Source organism: Thunnus maccoyii, chromosome 6, assembly GCF_910596095.1.
Source record: "Thunnus maccoyii chromosome 6, fThuMac1.1, whole genome shotgun sequence".
Taxonomy (NCBI): Eukaryota; Metazoa; Chordata; class Actinopteri; order Scombriformes; family Scombridae; genus Thunnus; species Thunnus maccoyii.
In genome coordinates this window covers 34,415,275-34,439,117 of record NC_056538.1, presented here as the reverse complement: position 1 = coordinate 34,439,117, position 23,843 = coordinate 34,415,275, and the positions used below count along the sequence as shown (strand labels likewise).

The 23,843-nt window shown below is 39.9% G+C and overlaps 1 long non-coding RNA gene across 1 annotated transcript; it reads left to right on the top strand.

Annotated features, from left to right (window-relative positions):
- The first annotated feature begins 16,725 nt into the window (after window positions 1-16,725).
- Window positions 16,726-18,505, top strand: LOC121898784. Its single transcript, XR_006096551.1, has 3 exons — window positions 16,726-17,635; window positions 17,718-17,952; window positions 18,156-18,505. It is a non-coding gene; the product is annotated as an uncharacterized LOC121898784 (long non-coding RNA).
- Window positions 18,506-23,843: the final 5,338 nt, after the last annotated feature.

The following is a 23,843-nucleotide window of genomic DNA, read 5'->3' as shown; positions in this document are numbered from 1 at the left end:
ACACTCTGTATATAACACACAGTGTATATAACACAGTCTGTATATAACACACAGTGTATATAACACAGTCTGTATATAACACATAGTCTCATATAACACAGTCTGTATATAACGCACAGTCTGTATATAACACACAGTCTGTATATAACACACAGTCTGTATATAACACACAGTCTCATATAACACATAATCTATATATAACACACAGTGTGTATATAACACAGTGTATATAACACACAGTCTGTATATAACACACAATCTGTATATAACACACAGTCTGTATATAACACAGTGTATATAACACACAGTATGTATATAACACACAGTCTGTATATAACACACAGTGTATATAACACAGTCTGTATATAACACAGTGTATATAACACACAGTATGTATATAACACACAGTCTGTATATAACACAAAATCTGTATATAACACACAATCTGTATATAACACACAGTGTATATAACACACAGTCTGTATATAACACAAAATCTGTATATAACACACAATCTGTATATAACACACAGTGTATATAACGCAGTCTGTATATAACACAGTGTGTATATAACACACAATATGTATATAATACACAGTCTGTATATAACACACAGTGTATATAACACACAGTCTGTATATAACACACAGTCTGTATATAACACAGTGTATATAACACACAGTATGTATATAACACACAGTCTGTATATAACACAAAATCTGTATATAACACACAATCTGTATATAACACACAGTCTGTATATAACACAGTGTATATAACACACAGTATGTATATAACACACAGTCTGAATATAACACAAAATCTGTATAACACACAATCTGTATATAACACAGTGTATATAACACAGTCTGTATATAACAGTGTGTATATAACACACAATATGTATATAATACACAGTCTGTATATAACACACAGTGTATATAACACACAGTCTGTATATAACACACAGTGTATATAACACACAGTCTGTATGTCACACAGTCTGTATATAACACACAGTGTATATAACACAGTCTGTATATAACACACAGTCTGTATGTCACACAGTCTGTATATAACACACAGTGTATATAACACAGTCTGTATATAACACACAGTCTGCATATAACACAGTGTATATAACACACAGTATGTATATAACACACAGTCTGTATATAACACACAGTCCGTATATGACAAAAAATCTGTATATAACACACAATTTGTATATAACACACAGTCTGTATATAACACACAGTGTATATAACACACAATCTATATATAACACAGTGTATATAACACACAATTTGTATATAACAGTCTGTATATAACACACAGTCTGTATATAACACACAATCTGTATATAACACAGTCTGTATATAACACACAGTGTGTATATAACACACAATATGTATATAATACACAGTCTGTATATAACACACAGTGTATATAACACACAGTCTGTATATAACACACAGTGTATATAACACACAGTCTGTATGTCACACAGTCTGTATATAACACACAGTGTATATAACACAGTCTGTATATAACACACAGTCTGTATATAACACAGTGTATATAACACACAATCTATATATAACACAGTGTATATAACACAATCTATATATAACACACAATTTGTATATAACACAGTCTGTATATAACACACAATCTGTATATAACACACAGTGTGTATATAACACACAGTGCATATAACACACAGTCTGTATATAACACATAGTGTGTATATAACACACAGTGTATATAACACACAGTCCGTATATAACACACAATCTATATATAACACACAGTGTATATAACACACAGTCTGTATATAATACACAGTCTGTATATAACACACAGTGTATATAACACACAGTCTGTATATAACACAGTGTATATAACACAGTCTGTATATAACACACAGTGTATATAACACACAGTGTATATAACAGTCTGTATATAACACACAGTGTATATAACACACAGTGTATATAACACACAGTGTGTATATAACACACAGTGTATATAACACACAGTGTATATAACACAGTCTGTATATAACACACAGTGTATATAACACACAGTGTATATAACACAGTCTGTATATAACACACAGTGTATATAACACACAGTGTGTATATAACACACAGTGTATATAACACACAGTGTATATAACACAGTCTGTATATAACACACAGTGTATATATCACACAGTGTATATAACACATAGTCTGTATATAACACAGTGTATATAACACACAGTGTATATAACACATAGTCTGTATATAACACAGTGTATATAACACACAGTGTATAAAACACACAGTGTGTATATAACATACAGTGTGTATATAACACAGTCTGTATATAACACCGTCTGTATATAACACACAATCTGTATATAACACACACTCTGTATATAACACACAGTGTATATAACACAGTCTGTATATAACACACAGTGTATATAACACAGTCTGTATATAACACATAGTCTCATATAACACAGTCTGTATATAACGCACAGTCTGTATATAACACACAATCTGTATATAACACAGTCTGTATATAACACATAGTCTGTATATAACAGACAGTGTATATAACACAGTCTGTATATAACACACAGTGTATATAACACAGTCTGTATATAACACACAGTGTATATAACACATAGTCTGTATAGAACACAGTGTATATAACACACATTGTATATAACACACAGTCTCTACAGCTGTTCACCAACTGGTCCTGCAAGTCGCCACAACGTCACCAAATTTCGCGTTCGACTTTAAGCTCATAAAGATGGTTTCTTTGAGAAAGAAGCACCACTCCGTCTCAGTGTGATGTTTGCAAAGATGGAGGATGGGCTGTGTTGTTTATGTTTTGTTTTAAAAACCACCAGAGTGAAGCTTCTTCCTCTAGATAAACCATCTTGCTGATGACATCATGTTACCTTCAGGCAGGTAGTTTGCAGGACAGAGCTGTAGTTAATACATACACACAGTTTTATTTGAGATTTTGTAGATGTTACCATTAAAAGCTAAGACCTCAAGTGGATATTTTACAGTGTTATGTTGGATTTCACTCATTTCAGGACAACAAAACACAAACTAAGGATTCTACGGAGACCTGAAGTTATTCTCAAAAGCTGCAGTATATAATGTATGTCTGTGATGAATCAGGTGTGTTATAAGCTCATATAACTCACCAGGAGTTTGTAGTTATTCTAGAAATAGTTTTTCTGCCATAATGTGAACACAGCTTTACCGCAGATCCTCATCACATTCCTGTTTCCACATCGATTTTAGTTGTTTTTACTATTTCAGTCAGTTATTTAATCATCATGTGGATCATTGGATTGAAAGTTTTGTTGACTTTTGGGCAGAAATGGCAGACATCCTCAGTTTGTTGTGTTTCTGTTGTTTTCTCAGCTGAAGGGCTTTTCTTACTGATGCCTCGCTACAACACGGATTAGCTTTGATCCTTCAGTTGAGGCAGTATGACAGCAGAGTGTTGGGTGGTCGATGCTGAGTGCCAAATGACCTGTGACTGTCTGTTCTACTTTATAATTCAGTAGTTTTGTATGAGAGGAGACATGTGGATGTGGAAACCAAGAAAACCTAAAAACACACTGAACACGTGTCCCGTCTTCTGTTCACATGTTCAACAACACGCAAACTTTAACCAAACCTAAAATAAACCAAGTTTTCTCATAATTAGGAATTGATTCAATTCAACTTTATTTACATAGCACCGAATTACAACAGAAGTTATCTCAGGGCACTTTTCACAGAGAGCAGGTCTGGACTGAACTCTTTAATCTACAGAGACCCAACATTCCTCCATCAGCAGCAGGAAAAACTCCCCTTTAACAGGAAGAAACCTCAAGCAGGACTGGACTCTGGGTGGACGCCGTCTGCCTCAACCGGTTGGGTTGAGAGAGAAAGAAGGAGAGAGACACAGAGAAGCATAACAACGATAACAATAATAGAGATATGACTAGTGATAATCATTGAGAGTGTGGGTGTCAAGCAGGACCACGCCAGCACGGGGGTCCCTGCAGCCACGGAAGCCTGCGATCCATAACTAGGAGGTCCGAGACCCTGATCCATAGGAACCTGCGAGACAAGAAAACACAAAAACTCCAGGAAGAAGTTAAGTTAGTAACATGCATTAACGGTACATTAATACATACAGATGGAGAGGAGGAGAGAGGAGCTCAGTGCATCATGGGAAGTCCCCCAGCAGTCTAGGCCTATAGCAGCATAACTAAGGGCTGATCCAAGGCGAGCCTGGTCGGCCCTAACTATAAGCTTTATCAAAAAGGAAAGTTTTAAGCCTACTCTTAAACATAGAGAGGGTGTCTGCACCCCGGACCCAATCTGGAAGATGGTTCCACAGGAGAGGAGCCTGATAGCTGAAGGCTCTGCCTCCCATTCTACTTTTAAAGACTGTAGGAACCACCAATAAGCTGCATACTGGGAGTGCAGTGTTCTAATGGGATAATACGGTACTATGAGCTCTTTAAGATATGATGGTGTCTGACCATTAAGGGCTTTGTAAGTTAGGAGAAGGATTTTAAATTCTATTCTAGATTTTACAGGAAGCCAATGTAGTGAAGCTAAAATGGGAGAAATATGATCTTTTTCTAGTTTTAGTCATTCGCATCAACAACATGATCAGTTTGGGAAGAACTAAAATCAGAAAGTGCAAACAATAGCAAAGTGTCTGCAGATAAATTAATGAACAATAAAAAGATGATATGAAAAACAAACAAATACACACAGTAACATGTAAATATATTTAATGTATGAAGTCAATCTGGAGCTCAACTGATTTATCAATCAAAGAAAATTAATCTATTGTAACTGTTTTGATATTTGATTGATTGTTAAAACAGCTGAAATAATTTAAACCTCCAATTCTGTTTTTTCATCACTTACACTTATTTACAGCGGTGGAAGAAGTACTCAGATCCTTTACTGCAGTATAAAATACCAATACAGCAAAGTAGAAATACTCCATTACAAGTAAAAGTACAAAAATATTATGAGCTTGATGTAGTTAAAGTATTGCAGTAAAAGTACATAAGTATTATGAGCTTGATGTAGTTAAAGTATTGCAGTAAAAGTAGTGGTTTGGTCCCTCTGACTGATATATTATTATATATGACATCATTAGATTATTAATAGTGAAGCATCAGTGTTAGAGCAGCATGTTACTGTTGTAGCTGCTGGAGGTGGAGCTAGTTTACACTACTTTATATACAGTTAGCTAGTTTCGTCCAGTGGTTCCCAACCTAGGGGTCGGGCCCCTCCAAAGGGTCAGCAGATAAATCTGAGGGGTGGTGAGATGATTAATGGGAGAGGAAAGAAGAAAAAACAAAGTTCTGATACACAAATCTGTTTTCAGTTTTTGGACTTTTTCTCTAATCTTTGATTTTTGCTGAAATATTGGATCATTTGAACATTTATTGAAATGAAAGCATGTGAGAAGTTTAGAGGGAAAAATCACTATTTGGTGGAGCTGTTAACAACTCATAGACATGTGAAATGTGACCCCGACTACACACTGCTTTTTGTAAGACGTCAAAAGCCAAAAAGGTTGGAAACCACTGGTTTCATCTTTAACAATGTGTTGTATTTTAAAAGCTTGTTATATTATCCATTGTGTCAAATCTTCATCTGAAAAGTAACTAAAGCTGTCAAATAAATGTAGTGAAGTAGAAAGTACAATATTTCCCTCTGAAATGTAGAAAGTAGCATCACATGGAAATACTCAAGTAAAGTACAAGTACCTCTAAACTGTACTTCAGTACAGTACTTGAGTAAATGTACTTTGCTTACTAACCACTGCACCTGGAAGCCCAAAGAAAGGCAGAAGGACCAGCGTTAGTCTTATCTTTAAAATGTTGAAACCAGATAACATTAAGAAACACCATAAAAACCTGGTGGATGAGAATCAGCTCTTGACTGAAATTAAAAAAGGCAAAGACAGACAATTAAACTGGAGCACAAAACCGATGTAAAAGGATGTAAATGTCACATGGTCTTCATCAGCCAACCAGAATTTAGTGTATACAGTCTTCATCAGCATTTCATGATGTACATCGGCAGAAAATACTTTTTCAGCTTCAGGATTCTCAGCAACTCTGTTCAGTTTCACTTAAACTGGGAGGGTTATTATTTTCAGAGTAGGCATTTCTGGCACAACTTCATCTACTTCCAAGGTACATGAAGAAAGAAAGAAGCCTGAAGGGATCAAGACTTCAGCAGCACTTATAGTATAAAGAACAACTTTATTATGAGACGAACACGTGAAAAGTGAAAAGGAGAACAAATGACACAATACACACAATCAGCATCAGCCTTTTATAAAATGAAAGCTGCAATCAGCGTTGAACGGGCCCTCGCGTCTCCGCGCAGGTCGGGCCACGGTGCAATCGAAGGGCTTCTGTCACGGGTATGTAGACGTCGTCAGATACTGGCTCTTTTCAGACAGTGCAAGAAGGAGATAAACATCTCTTCTTTTGTCCACTGTTTTACCCGCTGTGGAGCTGCTTCACTGAAATTTCGTAGGGGGAGCTATTCAGCCAGTTTGCATCACTGATGGAATATTGTCATGTAGACGTGTTCGGGCTGGGACTCTTATCAAACATGTAAAGTTTGATGCAGAATGGAGCATTTACAATAAAGTTATAGCAACTTCCTCTGTCATGGCGAAACATCAAATCTCAACGGTGTGAGGACGAGAATTTTCTGCAGGGTGAGACATGTCTGTCTCGCTCACACCTGTGGCATCAAAATTATGCAAGTTTTGGGCCCATTCACTTGAATTTCAATAAATAAATTGAAAACTTTTTATGAGTTTGTGTGTAAAAGAAATTTAATTCCTAATTTTCATCGTACACTCGTTCACACTACAACTTTCAGGGCTTATAATATCTAAACGGTTCGAGTTATTACAAAGTTTTTAACAACTTTTGTTCAACACAGTGTCATAAGTCATGTATTCAAGTTTGAAGCCGATACCATTAACGTCCTCGGAGGAGATGGCGTTTCTTGGGGGTCCAAAATTGGCGCAAAGTCGTACTTTGATGGGCACATTGCGGACTTCCTTTTGGATTTAGGTCAGGGGTGTCAGCGTATGATTTGTAGGTCTTGAGACAAGTAATTGAGTTTTGGTTTGATCTCTCTACGACATTCCTACGGGCCGTGGCGGCCATATTAGATACATAGATGGTGCTATAGATCACATTTTGGCACTTTGGGGGATAATTTTTACATTTTATCAAATTTTTAACCAGACCAAATGTGCGTGCCAAATTTGGTGAGTTTTTGAGCATGTTTAGGGGGTCAAATTTAGGGTTGAAGTGGCGTAATAATAAAGAAAGAATAAGGAGAAGAGGAAAGAAACAAACACGAAATACAATAGGGTCTTCGCCCCTTTGGGGCTCAGGCCCTCATAACAATAGATACATGACTAGCAACCACAAACAGCAACAACAGCAGGAGAAGGACATCACCACATCAGCACAGTTTATGGGGTTTCCTGCGGATAAGAAAGCACAAAGAACTCCGGGGAAGAAGTCAAGTTAGTAACATGCAGTAATGGTAAATTAATGCATACAGATGGAGAGGAGGAGAGAGGAGCTCAGTGCATCATGGGAAGTCCCCCAGCAGTCTAGGCCTATAGCAGCATAACTAAGGGCTGATCCAAGGTGAGCCTGGTCGGCCCTAACTATAAGCTTTATCAAAAAGGAAAGTTTTAAGTCTACTCTTAAACATAGAGAGGGTGTCTGCACCCCGGACCGAACCTAGAAGATGGTTCCACAGGAGAGGAGCCTGATAGCTGAAGGCTCTGCCTCCCATTCTACTTTTAAAGACTGTAGGAACCACCAGTAAGTTGCATACTGGGAGTGCAGTAATCTAGTGGGGTAACACACACACACACGTGCATCTAGTATAAAGCCAAGATTTTTATTTATTTATTGTTCATGTTGTCATTTTGTTTGGGTTATTGTCTGGTTCTGTTGCTTCTCCCGTTTGTACTGTCCCATGTCATATTGTTAAACACTCATCTCGCACAAATTAATAATAATAATAATAATAATAATAATCTGTAAATATTATTTAATTAAATAATTAAAAGTAATTATCTATCCAAGAGACATTTCCATTTCTATCTAGCAGCTCTGAGATCTGCAGCTCTCCATTTTGGAAAAGCAGCTCCAATGTTTACTTGACTTTGATCTCTGGCCTGATGTACTCCTTTCTTCTAGCTCACTTTTTCTCCTCTGTCTTCTTTCATTTAGTCTTTTTTACATGTAAACTTGTTTGCAACAGGTAGTTTATCATTTCTGCCGGCTGTTTCTCCACCGCTGTGAGGGGCGGTGGCTGCTCTACATGTGCACGAGGAGCAGGATGATTGACATCGATCAATCACCTGTGATTGGTTCTTTTCATTTCAACCAGCAGAATTTTACAAACCTGGATTACAGTCCTGGGTAGAGTCAGAGAGAACTGATTTTTTTACACAGAATACTTGACTCATAGATATCTGTCTGGATATGAGGAAAATTTCAGCAGATTTAACAGAAAGTGATTTTTATAAAAGTTGCCTACAGAACCTTTCAGTGGATTTAGGAGACTAATCAGGGTTTGGCACAATATTCCTTTAATGCAGCTTTTCATCACATCATCAAAGAGGTTTTCCAATATTTTTCCAACTGGGACGTGTAACTGTGACCATTCTGACTGTGGATCATGCTAACTTTGCACAAATGTGTCAACGGATGACAGTGACTCAAGCTGTGTAACTACACCAATGAATTCATGGTGGCCATCAACCTTTCTGTGCTGCGTTAGCGGCCTTAGCTATGTTTCATCCGTTTCAATTGAAACAGGCCCCACCCTCCCAAAGGTACTTTCTTTTTTTAAATATGTATTGTGGGGAGCTGTGGTTACTTTATTAATAGATGACACACTGGAAACCACTTCAAAGCTATCAGTCTGCTTTAATTGCAGCTTGAACCAGTGAGCATCTCTACATTCACGGTGAAACGGTCGGCAGGTCATTTCGTTCACTACAATCACTACTGACGGTGTCAACTAATGCAAACTAGTAAATTCTCAAACTAAAGCAAATACACATAATTAAAACAATCTTCATAGGCAATTCTTTAGGGTTAAATACTCCCACTGGGCCAACAGTGCAACAAAAAGTGCAAGAAAAATTAAAGCTGCATGCAGCGTTGAACGGGCCTTCGCGCACATCGGGCCACGTCACAGTCAGCTGAGCTTCTGGGAACCAAGAAAACATTTGGAGATGATCAGTGTGAGAGTCTTTTGACACACAATACTAACCAGTGTCTCTCTGTGAGCCCACCCCTCTGTTCACAGACAATTATGAATTATGAAATCAAAATATTGTTAACCTTAATCAATAATTCAGGCACCAACTGTAGGATCTGCGAGGAACACAGTTGATTATTTGCTATAATTATCAATTATCAATAATAATTAATTATAACAATTAACAGAAATATTAATATGAACTAACAAATATGAAGCACCACCCGGAAACCGGGACCAATAACCGAACAAGGTGATCTCATAAATGGGAGTTCACCTAGAATGTTAATATCTGAGAGATAAACATTCAAGGGTGAACAAAGAAGGGTTGAATTTGAGCTCTGACTCCTTCAATCAGCCATTTTTCATAATATGTTACACAATAATGACAAAAGAACTTCTCTTTACAGATATAACAGTGTTTATTCAACTTAGCAAAATTAACAAAGTTAACAAATGCTTCATTCAATAAATAGCTATTCAATCTAATTCTACCAAACAAAACACAAACAGCTTTGCACAGGGTTGGACACTTGCAGGGGAATGCGTGTATGTATGTATATATGTGTGTGTGTGTGTGTGTGTGTGTGTGTGAGTGTGAGTGTGTGCGCGTGCGTGACGCGACCCGAATGGCAGAAGTACGGCGGTGTCTTGGCTAGACAAAAACAAGGTGACTGGTGGTCGGCGTCTTGCCCTCACCCAATTCCGTGAAAAACACACGTGTCTGATGACGGATAAGGAAAGACAACGCAAAGCTTTGTCCGATGTTATCTGACCATCAGATGTGCTAAAAGATGTCGGTGCGTGTATCTGTGCACGCGTGTGAGTGTGTGTGTTAGTCGCAAGAGAGGGAGGAGGGAAAGCGATCGTGAGAGGGAGAGAAGCTTTTGTCCACAGAGAGCGCACGTACGGACGGCAGTCTGTAACGCACGTTGTCTGGTTTCAGATCGACAAAGCAGTTTACTTTCTCACTCACGGTGGCACAAACACAGCAGTAGTCCCGAGCGGGACAAACACAAAATAGTCTAGCGTAATGAACATAACTAACAGGCAGCAAACTTAAAATACTCCTCAGAGTAAAGCAGAGAAAAATGGACTCGGCGGTCCATCAACTCACACAACAAGAACAATAGCATTAAAGCTAAAAAGCTAAACAACAGCAACTGATGCTGAAAAGAACACACAACTACTCTGCCCCTGCCCAGACTTATGCCTCTTACTTGGTCGCTTCACAAAGCGAGCAGGGTGTGTGTGTAGTCCGTCTTAATGTCCAACTTTGTCCTTGGCTAAAAATAGATGTGTGCGAAGTGGAAAAAAAATACTTGTACACTGTGCGACTACTAATTGCAACCATAAAAGTACATGAATTCTAGAGGGATTGAAAGTTGAAATGACGGATACAGGAAGTGGCGACGCTTGTAAGGGCAGCGGAGCGTTAACTGCAGCATCACCGAAAGAAGCACAACCAGTTAGCCTCTGCTAGCCTCTCAGCTAACCCTGGCTCTCTGTTTAGATCCAAACGGAGCACCGAGTCCCGATTTGTTATTTAGGTTAAAGCGGAGAGAATCAGCGGGTCTGTCGGCCAGCTGAGTGAAGTGAAACCTGCAGAAAAAACACAGTGACCATCACGGTAAAACAGTCCGTAGAGAACTACTGTGTTCAGCTGCACAGATAGGAAATCCCTCGGCTGACAGGATGTACCACTCTGTGAGGAAAAATATTTTACCCTCCCCTTTTTGGTTTATAACAACGTTTGGCAACCAGCATATTAGATGCATTACTGCCATCCTCTTCCTGAGTTTTTCCGTCATATCAGCTATAGTCTTTCTTGATCATTAGTACAATATATGATCACATGTGTAATAGTCTCCTCAGCCAAGTTAGAAAAGATATGTGCATGTATGAACAACAGCAATTGGAGAAGATGACAGTCAAAAAGTAATCATGTTAAATAATCACGATCTCAATATTGGACAAAAATGATCGTGATTATAATTTTTGCCATAATCAAGCACCCCTAAAAACAGCAGTTTTGGTTCGATCTCTCTACGACATTCCTACAGGCCGTGACAGCCGTTTTAGACACGGAGTTCCACAAGGTTCTGTACTTGGATCAATTCTATTCACCTTATATATGCTTCCTTTAGGTAATATCATTAGGAAACACTCCATAAATTTTCATTGTTACGCAGATGACACCCAATTATATTTATCAGTGAAGCCAGATGAACCCAATCAGTTAAACAAACTCCAAACATGCCTTAACGACATAAAGACCTGGATGACCTGCAATTTTCTACTACTAAATTCAGATAAAACTGAAGTTATTGTGCTTGGCCCTAAACACCTTAGAAACACATTATCTAATGATAAAGCTACTCTGGATGGCATTACCCTGGCCTCCAGCACCACCGTAAGGAATCTGGGAGTTATCTTTGATCAGGATATGTCCTTTAACTCCCACATAAATCAAATCTCAAGGACTGCCTTTTTCACTTACGTAATATCACAAAAATCAGGCACATCCTGTCCCTAAAAGATGCAGAAAAACTAGTTCACGCATTTGTTACTTCTAGGCTGGATTATTGCAATTCCTTATTATCAGGCTGCCCTAACAAGTCTCTAAAGACTCTCCAGCTGGTCCAGAATGCAGCTGCACGTGTATTGACTAAAACTAGAAAAAGAGACCACATTTCTCCCATTTTAGCTTCACTACATTGGCTTCCTGTAAAATCTAGAATAGAATTTAAAATCCTTCTCCTAACTTACAAACCCCTTAATGGTCAGGCACCATCATATCTTGAAGAGCTCATAATACCGTATTATCCCACTAGAACACTGCGCTCCCAGTATGCAGGCTTACTGGTGGTCCCTACAGTCTTTAAAAGTAGAATGGGAGGCAGAGCCTTCAGCTATCAGGCTCCTCTTCTGTGGAACCATCTACCGGATTCAGTCCGGGGTGCAGACACCCTCTCTATGTTTAAGAGTAGGCTTAAAACTTTCCTTTTTGATAAAGCTTATAGTTAGGGCCGACCAGGCTCGCCTTGGATCAGCCCTTAGTTATGCTGCTATAGGCCTAGACTGCTGGGGGACTTCCCATGATGCACTGAGCTCCTCTCTCCTCCTCCTCCTCTCCATCTGTATGCATTCATGTAACATCAATGCATGTCACTAACTTTGCTTCTTCCCCGGAGTTTTTTGTGCTTTCTCATCTCACAGGAAAACCTGAGTCCCGGGCCGAACCTTCGCGGTCCTTCACAGTCCTGATGGCATCCTTCCCTGGCTATTGCTGCTTGTGCTTGTTGTTGTTGTTGTGATTGTTTTTCTTCTGTCCCCCCTCCCCCTTTCCCTCTCTCTTTCTCTCTCTCAACCCAACCGGTCAAAGCAGATGGCCGCCCACCAAGAGCCGGGGTCTGCTTGAGGTTTCTACCCGTTAAAGGGGAGTTTTTCCTTACCGCTATCGCCAAGTGCTTGCTCATGGGGGAATTGTTGGGTCTCTGTAAATTAAAGAGTACGGTCTTGACCTGCTCTATGTGAAAAGTGCCTTGAGATGACTTCTGTTGTGATATGGCGCTATATAAATAAAAATTGATTGATTGATTGATTGATAGGTGGCGCTCTCGAGCACATTTTGGCACTTTGGGGGTTAATTTTTACATTTTATCAAATTTTTCACCAGATCTGATGTGCGTGCCAAATTTGCTGAGTTTTTGAGCATGTTTAGGGGGTAAAATTTAGAGTTAAAGTGGCATAATAATAAAGAATAATAATAAGAAAGAAACAAACACACGAAAAACAATAGGGTCTTCGCCCTTTGGGCTCAGGCCCTAATAATAATAAGAAAGAAAGTAACACACGAAAAACAATAGGGTCTTCGCCCTTTGGGCTCAGGCCCTAATAATAAGAAAGAAACAAACACACGAAAAACAATAGGGTCTTCGCCCTTTGGGCTCAGGCCTTAATAATAAGAAAGAAACAAACACACGAAAAACAATAGGGTCTTCGCCCTTTGGGCTCAGGCCCTAATAATAAGAAAGAAACAAACACACGAAAAACAATAGGGTCTTCGCCCTTTGGGCTCAGGCCTTAATAATAAGAAAGAAACAAACACACGAAAAACAATAGGGTCTTCGCCCTTTGGGCTCAGGCCCTAATTAAAGCTGCAAGCAGCGTTGAACGGGCCTTCGCACCCTTGCGCACATTGGGCCGCGGCGCAGTCAGCTAAGCTTCTGGGAACCAAGAAAACGTTTGGAGATGATCAGTGTGAGAGTCTTTTGACACACAATACTAACCAGTGTCTCTCTGTGAGCCCATCCCTCTGTTCACAGACAATTATGAATTATGAAATCAAAATATTATTAACCTTAATCAATAATTCAGGCACCAACTGTAGGATCTATGAGGAACACAGTTGATTATTTGCTATAATTATCAATTATCAAAAATAATTAATTATAACAATTAATAGAATTATTAATATGAACTAACAAATACGGAGCACCACCCGGAAACCGGGACCAATAACCGAACAAGGTAATCTCATAAATGGGAGTTCACCTAGAATGTTAATATCTGAGAGATAAACATTCAAGGATGAACAAAGAAGGGTTGAATTCGAGCTCTGACTCCTTCAATCAGCCACTTTTCATAATATGTTACACAATAATGACAAAAGAACTTCTCTTTAAAGATATAACAGTGTTTATTCAACTTAGCAAAATTAACAAAGTTAACAAATGCTTCATTCAATAAATAGCTATTCAATCTAATTCTACCAAACAAAACACTTGCAGGGGAATGTGTGTATGTGTGTGTGTGTGTGTGTGTGTGTGTGTGTGTGAGTGTGAGTGTGTGCGCGTGTGTGACGCGACCCGAATGGCAGAAGTACGGCGGTGTCTTGGCTAGACAAAAACAAGGTGACTGGTGGTCGGCGTCTTGCCCTCACCCAATTCCGTGAAAAACACACGTGTCTGATGACGGATAAGGAAAGACAACGCAAAGCTTTGTCCGATGTTATCTGACCATCAGATGTGCTAAAAGATGTCGGTGCGTGTATCTGTGCACGCGTGTGAGTGTGTGTGTTAGTCGCAAGAGAGGGAGGAGGGAAAGCGATCGTGAGAGGGAGAGAAGCTTTTGTCCACAGAGAGCGCACGTACGGACGGCAGTCTGTAACGCACGTTGTCTGGATTCTGATCGACAAATCAATTTACTTTCTCACTCACGGTGGCACAAACACAGCAGTAGTCCCGAGCAGGACAAACACAAAATAGTCTAGCGTGGTGAACACAACTAACAGGCAGCAAACTTAAAATACTCCTCAGAGTAAAGCAGAGAAAAATGGACTTGGCGGTCCGTCAACTCACACAACAAGACAATAGGAATAAAGCTAAAAAGCTAAATGCTAAACAACAGCAACTGATGCTGCAAAGAACACACAACTAACACTGCCTATGCCCAGACTTATGCCTCTTACTTGGTCGCTTCAGAAAGCGAGCAGGGTGTGTGTGTGTGTGTAGTCCGTCTTAATGTCCAACTTTGTTCTTGGCTCGGAGGCAAACGGTGCCGTTCTCGCATGGTCGGCGAAAATCACGGCAGCTGGCTCTGAGTGGAGTGGCGGAGAGAACAGCAGAGTCCACTCGGCAAAAACGAGCAGGGCAGAGCCGTTCCACGTTATCCTGAAGTCACTTTATTTCTTCTTTCTCGAGGGAATTCGAGGACGCTGGTTGCAGCAGCGGTCTCTCTCGGATCCAGGAATGTGTTCGGGTGAACACAGGCAAAGTCTCGTCTCGTCCGACGAGGGGAGTCTTCGATGAGGGGACAACATGTTCGTGGGGTAGTCAAGCTAACTCACAGGGGAACAGGAGTTACCCCTAGCTCAGTGACATGGGAAAGACACGTATTTTGGGCGTGCTCGCTTATAAAGGGGTGGTGATGTCATGGCTGCGTCATCAGGACGCTCCGCCGTGCAGGAGCGTCTCCGCCAATGAGGGACCGATGTTGACTGTTCCCTGCTGAGGTGTGAAAATCGCAAAGCATCCTTGGAAATGGAGTTTGCTCCACCCTCATGGCAGGTCCATTACAGTTTTAATACAGAGCTCTGGAACTCCAGCCTTCCTGAGTTTTTCCCTCATATAGGCTATAGTTTTTCTTAATCATTACTACAATATATGATTACATATGTAATAGTCTCCTCCGCCAAGTTAGAAAAAATATGTGCATGTATGAACAACAGCAATTGGAGAAGATGACAGTCAAAAAGTAATCATGTTAAATAATCATGATCTCAATATTGAACAAAAATGATTGTGATTATAATTTTTGCCATAATCAAGCATCCCTAAAAACAGCAAACTGTGATTTACACACACACACACACACACACACACACACACACACAGAGTTTAAATATGTATGTGATAAATTGTAAATATGTATGTAATGAATTGTTTTCTTTAAGAAACTGTTACTTGAACATTTTTCAGTGTGCTCCTAAAGTTATATGTATGATCCTAATTTTTGTCTTTTAGGAGCACATGTACTTCTTGAAAAAAAAAGTAAGGATTGAACACTGCTGTCACATGTGTAGAAACACTAAGTAACTGGAGTGTGGTGCAGTCCAAGGGCTTCTGTCACAGGCAGTAGATGTTTACTTTACCCATCCCCCCCCTCCCATTCTCTTTGTCCCTCTCAGTTGGAAGGAAGGATTTCAAAGTGATCTTCTTGTGAAATATCCTCATAAATCCCATAACTTTGGCCAAATCCTACATAAAAATCGCATTTTTTTGTAGGAATTTTCGTCTCGAATCCATTGATACAGGTTTGAAAGTGGTCGGACTTATAGTTTAGACGCCAGATGCCCCAGTTTGGCACAAAGTCCATGCCCAGAGATTGCCTCCCCATTGGTTTACATTATAAGGTGTAATGTCGCACTCCAACTTTCAGGGCTTACTAAATCTAAACCGTTCGAGTTATTACAAAGTTTTTAATAACTTTTGCTCAACACAGTGTGATAAGTCATGTATTAAAGTTTGAAGCCGATACCATTAACGCCCTAGGAGGAGATAGCGTTTATTCAAGGTCCAAAATTGGCAAAAAATCGTATTTTGAAATTGACATTGCGGACTACCTGTTGGATTTAGGTCAGGGGCGTCAGCATATGATTTGTAGGTCTTGATGTGACGAATAATTGAGTTTTGGTTCGATCTCTCTCCGACATTCCTACAGGCCGTGGCGGCCGTTTTAGATAAATAGGTGGCGCTCTCGAGCACATTTTGGCACTTTGGGGGTTAATTTTTACATTTTATCAAATTTTTCACCAGCCCTGATGTGCGTGCCAAATTTGGTGAGTTTTTGAGCATGTTTAGGGGGTCAAATTTAGAGTTAAAGTGGCGTAACAAGAAAGAAAGAATAACCTTTGACCTTTAACCAACCCTTTATTGGTCCAATTCTTCATTTACAATAAACGAACATAAAGAGATTAACCGTATATATCACCCGATCACGTATTTACACCCTCCACCTCAAAAAAACAACAACAACAACACAATAATAAATAAATAAGCAAACAAACAAATTTTCTCATTGTTTTCAGAAGCTGAGAATAAGTGATTCACTAGCTATTCTACACAAAACATCTTCAACTCCCCAAATGGAGATAAACTCCTCCAAGTCTGACACCATTTTATAATAGATGGACAATGATGGAAACTCAAACGATGTAACCAGTTGATCCTCTGTAGACTCCGTCCCCAACGCCTCTCTAAAAAGACCAGAAAGCCCACCCTTCACTTCCTCCAACAGTCTTTCTAGAAGGCGCAATGACTTATTCCCAGTGTCTTGACTCAACCTGGCGGCAGATTTCCATCACCCTGCCGACCTTAGTCCTGCCAGCTTCGTCAGCCCAGCTGTTATAAAGACTTTTTGTATACTGGCAGAACTTAGAGTCCTGCTCTGTATGAGTGGGTTATGAAACAGAGGTTCTTCCCCAACATAACCATATATCTGAGAGTAGTCTCTTTTTGCATTTAAAACTGTTCTCCAAGCACGCAGGACCGACTGATAAAAGCAAGAAGTGTTTGATGTATCTACACCAGCCAGATCCAGAAGGAACAGATGCTTGTTGTAGGTCAGGTTCTTCACTCTGTGAAGCAGCACAGATGCTGTTTCAGTCCAGGGCTGCTGCTTATGATAAAGCAGACGCTGTGCAGTTTGGAGACGAAATGTTGTAATGCGACTCCTGAGATCTATCAGTCCCTGGCCCCCCTCTAACACAGGTAGAGACAGCACAGCAGATTTAATCCAGTGATATCCTCCCCAGAAGAAATTCACCAGTCTCTTCTGTATTTCCATTATAAGTGTGTCTGGAGGTTCTACCACAGTGACCCGGTGCCAGAGCATAGAGGCGGCCAAGTTGTTAACAACCAAAGTCCCTCCCCGTGTAGGACAACTGGGGCTGGATCCACGTCCACCGAGCCAATCGGGCACAGATTTTTTTCCACTAGACCCTCCCAGTTTCTGTCCTGAAAATCGTCATTCCCTAGAAAGACACCTAAGACCTTCATCCCTTCTCTGCTCCACTGCAGCCCAGCTGGTAAAGTCGGCTTCTCTTTATTACTCCACTCTCCTAGTAAAAGGCCGTCACATTTTAACCAGTTGACCTTGGCAGAAGAAGCTTGTTCATACAGTGCTAGTTTTTGTTTGAGAATTTGGATGTCATTTTGACTCTTTATGAACACTATTACATCATCAGCATATGCTGACAAACTAACTGTATTTGTTGTGCTTTCTACCAAGGTCAACCCTGAGAGACCCTGCCTGAGCTGATGTAGGAGAGGCTCAATAGCCAAAGCATACAGCATCCCAGATAAGGGACATCCCTGTCTGATGCCTCTCTGGACGGGGACCGGTCGGCTGAGTCCTCCCCCCACTTTTAATAAAACAGTGACTCCTGCATACAGCAATTTAATACAAGAAATAAACTTTTTTCCAAAACCAAAGGCATCAAGTGTTTTGAACAAATAAGAATGATCAACTCTATCAAAAGCCTTTTCCTGGTCGATAGAAAACAGTCCCACCTCCACCTCCTGTAGTTTAGTTCTGTAGTTCCTGTAGTTCCATTATTGTCCGTTCAGGAACACAGTAAGTCTGGCTGGTATGTACGGTCGTGTCCATGCAACCCTTGAGTCTATTTGAAAGAACCTTTGCAATTATTTTATAGTCTGTACAAAGCAATGAAACAGGTCTCCAGTTTTTTAACAATCCAAGATCTCCTTTCTTGGGTAGTAATGTCAGGACTGCCCTCGTGCAATTCGTCGGTAAGACCCCAGAGTCTAAGCAGCCTTCCAAGACTTCAAACAGGTCTTTTCCCAGCAGAGTCGAGAATCTCTTGTAGAACTCTGAGGGAAGTCCATCAAGTCCAGGAGACCGACCACAGCTGAGCTGCTGCACCGCTACAGTCATTTCTTCAAAGGTGATGGTGGACTCCATTGAAGCTGATTGTGCTTCACCCAGCTGAGGCAGTCCCTCCAGTATCTCAGCCACACAGTCAGAGTCACAGCTGCCCGCGCTAAACAGGCCGCTGTAGAAGTCCATGGCCAGCTTCCTCATCTCTGATGGATTAGTTGTTATGTCCCATCTTGAAGCCTGAGATGCATCATCTGGTTGTCATCTTTGCTTTTTCATGTAAAAAGCTGACTAAAGCTTTCCTCCTATTCTGCAAAATCTTCTTCTTCTTATCATCATCATTATTATTATTATCATCATCATTATCATCATTTTCACTATTATCATTATTATTATCTATTCCATTAATTATTCCATCTCATTATTTCCTTCTCTAGCTCTTCAAAACAATTCCTGTCTATAGCTGTTGTGTGTGCTGTGTACTGCTGGCAGAAGATTTTAATTTGTGTTTTCCCTACCTCCCACCATTTAACTAAGTTATCAAAATCTTTTTTCCTGAGTCTCCATTGACTCCAGAAATCAGAAAAAGATAAGCAAAAGGTCTTATCATAGATTAGCCGTGTGTTAAAATGCCAGTAGGGACAACGTTGAGGGTGTACCAGTAAGGAAAAGTTTACAGTCACTAAATGGTGATCTGAAAAGCCAACAGGTGGTATTGTTGCCTTAGTTAACCTGTTATTATAGGTCTGATTAATATAAATCCTATCTAATCTAGCTGCCCTCAGTGACTTTCAGCCATGTATATTGCCTAACTGTTGGGTGAAGATTCCTCCAAACATCTGTGAGGTCATTTTCTGTAACCACACTTGACAAAAAAGAGGCTGATGGTGAATGAGGCTCTCCTGCATTCCTGTCAACTGAAGGATGTGTAGTGCAGTTCCAGTCTCCACCTACCACTATTACTGAACTGCTGCTGAATTGTTTCAATTTATCATTCAGCTTGTGGAATAGATCTATGCGATCAGCACCAGAGTTATAAGCATATACATTTATAAACACAAAAGGTATGTCTCTAATTGTTGCTTGCACTACTTGAATCCTGCCCTGCTCTGCTTCACATGCTAAAACATTTGTTAGATGAAGGTGCTGTGAAAACAAAATCGCTACACCTGCACTAAGGTTAGTACCATGGCTTAGAAAAAACTGTCCTCTCCAAGTCATTCCCCACTCTGCTTCATTGTCTGCTGAACTATGTGTCTCCTGTAAGAGAAACACATCAATGTTTTTGGTTCTGCTCAGTTCAGCTAACACTGCTCGCTTATTTCTATCCCTCCCTCCATTGATGTTTAAGGTTCCTATTCTCAAGACCTCCATGTAGAGTAGGATGAGAGAGAAGACAAAGAGGACAATGAGACCCTTCCAAGAAAAAGAGACCACCCTTAGTGCTTCACCCATTTTTATTTTTTATGCATTTATAGGAGCCTTTCCTTGCTTTTCTTTCCTCAGTTTAGTCAGTATCTTTTTGAGTCGAAATCTTTTCTGTTTGCTCAGCTGTTCATAACCAACCAGTTTCCTTATCTTTAGAACAGAATTAATAAATCTGTCCACATCTGGAAAGAAATCAGTTACTTCCACAGACTGCCTGCCATAAGTTTCATCCAGGAAATAGTTAATCTCCTGTAAGGAATATGGCTGCCTGTCATCCTGTGATACAATATCAGAGAACTGTGACAAAGAGTCATCCTCCAACATTTCCTCTTCTTCTTCCTTTTCAGCATTTACTGTGTTTGGTTCACCTGCTGCTCCACTTTCAGCCTCAGCTGTCTGAATGTCAGTCTCTCCTCCTTCTGTCTGTCCACTACCTTCATTGTCCTCCACATCCTTTGCCTCAACGTCACCAGAGTTCCTGTCTCTCTCCTCACTGTTCTCACTTATTTCTTTAAGCAATGTATCAGGATGCGGGGTGCTGGTTGCAATCTCCCCCGTATCATTCTGCGCTGTCAGCGGGCTGCTGCTGCCAGCGAGACCCGCAGCCTGGTGCTCACCTGTACTGCTACCCGCAGCCTGCTGCTCACCTGTACTGCTACCTGCAGCCTGCCCTTTACGCGGGCAGGACGAGCGTTTATGACCAACATCGCCACAGTCAAAACATTTCATGTTGCCAGAGCTAGCATAAACAGCATAGTAACCATTCTCATATTTGACTTTGAAAGACACTTCTAGGACCTGCGCGGGATCGTTCAGATACATGAACGCCTGTCTCCGTAGAGACTGAACATGCTGCAATCTGGCGTCTTTACAGCCAAGACGAACAGCGGAGGCGAACCCTCACCTGGGAGGGACGCCATAGCTCAGTCAAACCATGCGATTAATACCAACTTTTACACACTCTTTCCACAAACTGTTGAATTAAACTCCTCTTACCTTTTCCTAAGAGACAGGATGAAAGATTGAAAGCTGAAAAAAAACAGGAGAGGAGAGGAGAGTTTCCGCTCTGGTTTTCAGATCAACATATCTGAAGCACAGTTCACTGCAAACTACCAGTAGTTTCAGACACTTTTCATTCCCAAGCAAAATATGGCACTGCTTTTGTTGTTAATTTGAGAGAATTGTTTGAGCTGTTTTTATGTCAGCTGATACACAACAAAGAGGGGTAAGGCCTCACATTAGCTGTTGAAATGAGCTCCTAGATCAGGGGTATTCAACTAACATTTAAAGAGGTCCAGTTAGAGAAAATTTCTTGAAGCAAAGGTCCAGAAGATCATAATGTCTAACTATTTAGTGTGATATATATTTCAGTAGCCTAGTAGTTGTATCAACATCTGCATGTAATCAATACCTGACTGTCAAATCAAATGAATTCAGTACAATTCAAAAACTTTGACAATATTTATTGTCACGAAACATAGAACTGAACATATATGTATGACTGCTGATATGTTTAATGTAATAATAATAATCTCATTTACTAAATAAAATAGGGCTGCATTGGAAAATAAGAGAAAATAAATAAAATCTTCAATGAAGTGCTTTTTTTTTCTTTTTACATCAGAAAAATAAAATAAAAGGAGGAAAAGCTTGAATTTCCCCTTTTCTGTTTCACATCTTGACTTCCTCTCCCTTTCTCCGTCTCACTCGTCTTGCCTCTAACTCTCTCTCATCTGTCTGCGCTGTGGAGTCGCAATGTTTCCTGCATAGAACGCACAAACTTGATTGGCTGCGTGGTATCACATGGTATGGTTTAACTCGCATGCAATTGGTCTGTGCGTTTCCTCATCCACTAAACCGCTACCGTAAAGACTACAAAAGCTGCGCCAGTTAAAATAGAAGCGCCACGTCAGGTTTTAAATAGCTGAGGAGAGCAGACGAGTCCGTCAGACAGAGACAGACGGTCTACCTGGTCATGGATCACCTGCTGATGGTGTTGGTGTTGCTGTGGAGTTCAGGTAGGACTCTGCTTTAATGATGAACATGTTAAAGGTTGAAAACTCCTGTAAAACTGTAAAAATAATGATTTTAAGTCAAAAACCTACAATCCAAACTTCACTGATGTAAAATTTATTAGTAAAAAGTAGTGAAGTATCAGTTCAGTCCTGATAGTTTCACATCGGTTCTTTTCACAGAGTTTAATGACTGATGTGTTTACATGTATGTTGTAATAAGTTGGATTTTGATGATTCTCCATGAGTTAAGATCATTTTTCATCACTTCAAACTCATAAAACCATTTTCTAAACCTTTTGTATGATGACAAAAATGCATCCAGTCATCCAGTTAAAACAAGTTTGTTTCACTGAGTTTCTGGAAAAATGTTTTGTCTGTAAAATCTACAAAGTAAGAAGTAACTGCAGCTGTCAGAAACTGTAAATGTAGTCGAGTTAACCTCAAGTAAAGTAGCAAAATATCTGAACTGTACTTGCAGCTGTGTTTCCATCACTTATGAGGACATTACATTAACTTACATTCATTTCATGTAGACTTAACCTAACATTAACTTAAACCAAACATTGGCATAACCTGAACCTAATGTCATCTTAACCGGACCCTAACCTAACCTTAACTTTAAACCAAGTCCTCACTTTAGGATTTAATGATCCACGGTTTGGGGACTTGAGTTTTTTACCCAAGTACTCACACACACACACACTTTTAATAATAAAGGCTATTAACATGCTTTAATGTGAGCCAAATGAAGTTGAGATGTTTTTTCTGTCACAGGAAAGTGTCTGAGGACAAACTAACTGATGAGTATCTGATGTGAGATTAGAGATTATACTTCTGTTACCATGGCAACAGCAGAGCATTGCTTCTCAAGTACAGGGCTGATGGTTGCGAAACACTTTTTTCTCTTATCAAATACACGTGTTTGAGCCGCTTCCTGTAACTCTGTCAAACTGTTTCTCACACTTAACCTCTTAAAATCCAGTTTCTCCTTTTCATCGCTTAAAGAGTGTTAAAATAATCAAACTCCTTTAAACGAAGTCTTCATCTTAAGCGTGAATGATTTATGTTAGCCCCCTTAAAAAAGAAGATAATAAAACATAAGAGGTTAGCTCCATGGTTTAACTCCCACACCCGCAAATTAAAGCAAACATCTAACTTCAACTAACTAACTTCAATGATTTGTTCAGCTAAACCATCAACCTGTCTCTTAGATCCCATCCCAACTAGGCTGCTTAAGGAAGCCTTACCCTTAGTTAGCACTTCTTTACTAGATATGATCAATCTGTCTTTAGTAACAGGCTATGTACCACAGCCCTTTAAAGTAGCTGTAATTAAACCTCTTCTTAAGAAGCCTACTCTTGATTCAGGTGTTTTAGCCAATTATAGACCTATATCTAACCTTCCATTTCTCTCTAAGATCCTTGAGAAAGCAGTCTCTAATCAGTTATGTGACTTTCTACATAACAATAGTTTATTTGAGGATTTTCAGTCAGGATTTAGAGGCATCATAGCACAGAGACAGCACTGGTGAAAGTCACAAATGACCTCCTAACTCCATCGGACAAAGGATTTGTCTCTATACTTGTCCTGTGAGATCTTAGTGCTGCATTCGACACAATTGACCATCAAATCCTTT